Source organism: Montipora capricornis, chromosome 14 (genome assembly GCF_036669925.1).
Source record: "Montipora capricornis isolate CH-2021 chromosome 14, ASM3666992v2, whole genome shotgun sequence".
NCBI classification, from domain to species: Eukaryota; Metazoa; Cnidaria; class Anthozoa; order Scleractinia; family Acroporidae; genus Montipora; species Montipora capricornis.
In genome coordinates, this window is record NC_090896.1 from 39632086 (window position 1) to 39634585 (window position 2500).

Below are 2500 nucleotides of genomic sequence, written 5' to 3' on the forward strand. Positions count from 1 at the left end.
GCTATAAAAAATTGCGAAAAAAGGATTCTTAAAAACATTTAAGATATCTTTAAAAAGCGTTTAAAAAATATATATACACGACGTTTCGACGTTCTCGGACGTCATTATCAAGTGAAAAGGAAATAGTGATAATATTCTTTAAATACAAGATAAACAATAGTTCATTAAAAAAATAAGATACAAGCTAAACAAAGAGTTTAGCACTAATGGATTCACTCTGGGTGTTAAGGCTAGGCTTCAGTTCTTGGATGAATAGCATCTCGTAAACGAGGCAGTCGAATTTCCCGTGGCACTTTTTGAGAACACGAAATTGGCCCTCATTAATGAGGGTCGTGTATATATATTTTTTAACCGCTTTTTAAAGATTTCTTAAATGTTTTTAAGAATCGTTTTTTCGCAATTTTTTATAGCTAAATGTTTTAAAAAATCGCTTCTTTTTAGAGAACGATATTCCCATTATTATTATGAAGCAGATGTCAAGTAGTGAGAAAGCATCTCTTGGACAACTTCAGTCATAGCAGTATAGCAGGGCAATTTTCACCTGAACCTAGTTTAATGGCTAAGGTCCCACGAGCATCCTATGGCTCAGTCGGTAGAGCATCCGAAGTTGTAATCGGAAGGTCGTAAAAGAGCGCTATCGGACTTTTTCCGAGCATCCCCGAGTCACATCGAAGAAACATATCTTCTATAAGAAGAACAAACAAAAAAAACAATAAGCAAGAAGGGGGCTCTAAATCTGCGGTCTGCATCGTAAACTGACCAATCATGAAATACCTCTCCAACTTCCCTCGTGTAGTGTGATCGGGAAATCGTTGCTGCCGCAATTACATGTATTTTGCCGACGCAATTAACATATTATACATACGTTGGTTGCCTTCAAAAGTTCAAAGAACTGGTTAATTAAACTTAATTCACCTTCAGTTTTGAGCTTTTTCCTTTCGAAAGGCCGGTGCGGATAAATTAAGGGTTGGCTAAAGCACTAGCACCGATGCATTCGTTGTCCTCGATTATTATCTGTTATACGAGGCCCACATTTTTAAGATATTGCTTTCGAAATTAACGGCTGGTTTCTTGTGTCATCAACAAGAGAATGATTCCTCCATAAAATTGGAGGGATGCCATTGGTAGTTCAAGTAGCAGTAACAATCAAACAGGAGGACGCGAGATATCACTCGTCGGCATTTTTCGCTTACACATTTTCTTTAATTTACTGTATTTTTATTTTAATCCTTTTTCTATTTTTTTTTTAAATTTTAATACATTTCAATTTTATTCGATTATATTCTTTTCTTTTATCCTTTTTGCTGAAAATTTTCTTATTTTCCGGGCATATTCTTTGCAAAAGAGCAATTGAATTCTAATGCACCCACAAACGGTATCATAGTTAATTACGTATCCCAGAAACACCATGATTGCATACCCGACAGCTCCATGCCACGAGACCCGAATATTTTGTGCTTACAACACAAAAACAACTCCCCCTCTAAAGCTTTGATGCCTGAATTCAGCGCGAAAGACGATATGGTAATTTTTCTAGTTAAAACTGGGAAGAGGTGAAAAGGTCGGTGAGCTGTGCATTGATTAGGATCAAACTTGGCCTCGAAGTCTGGTACTAAACTCTATAAGAACATTTCATTGCTTTTATTTGAAGCGCCTTGCATCGACAAACACCCTGACAAATGCCCTGGCTGGGCCGCAAATGGACAGTGCAAGACGAATAGGGAATATATGGAAGAAAATTGTTGAAAGAGCTGCTCACAATGTAAGGATCTTTCTTTGGTTTTATTTAGCTGTATGTTTAAGCGCACGCTTTTCCGGTGTTAGGAAAAAACGGATGGCCGTGCCCTGGTTTCTTGGAGAGAATGCGCGTAAAGAGAGGGCAGAGGGGGTAAAGTCTGTTACGAGCCTAGGAAGGCCCATGAGGCCGGCGGTTATGCTCCGGTTTCCGTAGTATGAAGCGACTAGTCCATCGCAGGGTTACCCCCAGCATTTTCGCCGGTGCCCATTTATACACCTGGGTCGAGAGAGGCACCGTGAGAGTGAAGTGTCTTGCCCAAGAACACAACACAATATCCCCGGCCAGGACCCGAACCTGGACCACTCGATCCGGGGTCGAGCACTCTAACCACGAGGCCCCTGCGCAAGGGAGGGAGATTAATTAAAGGAGCTTGTACAGGAACCTTGGCTCAGTCGTTTTTCTAGCTTCTGACTGCGCGCCATAGGATCTCCAAACTCAGCGCCAATTAGGCTTAGCCACAAATTGCTCTAAAATCCTTCAAACGTTGCCTAAACATTCTTCAAAATTTGCTCCAAAGTAGCTCAAATTTCAAAACAATTGCTTTAAAGTCGCCCCTTTCTTAAAATAAGAAAATATTTTAAATACACTTACGGTTTCTCCTTCAAATGAAGTACATTGTGTAACATTTAAAAGTTATATGAAGCATGCCAAATTTCCAAAATTCGCCCTTTCAAAATCGTACAATTTAAAGGAGCATAGGCC

At 39.7% G+C, this 2500-nt stretch overlaps 1 pseudogene; it reads left to right on the top strand.

The window, feature by feature from the left end:
- LOC138031968 (uncharacterized) overlaps nt 1-2500 on the top strand; it is a 15095-nt pseudogene that overhangs the window by 9027 nt on the left and 3568 nt on the right.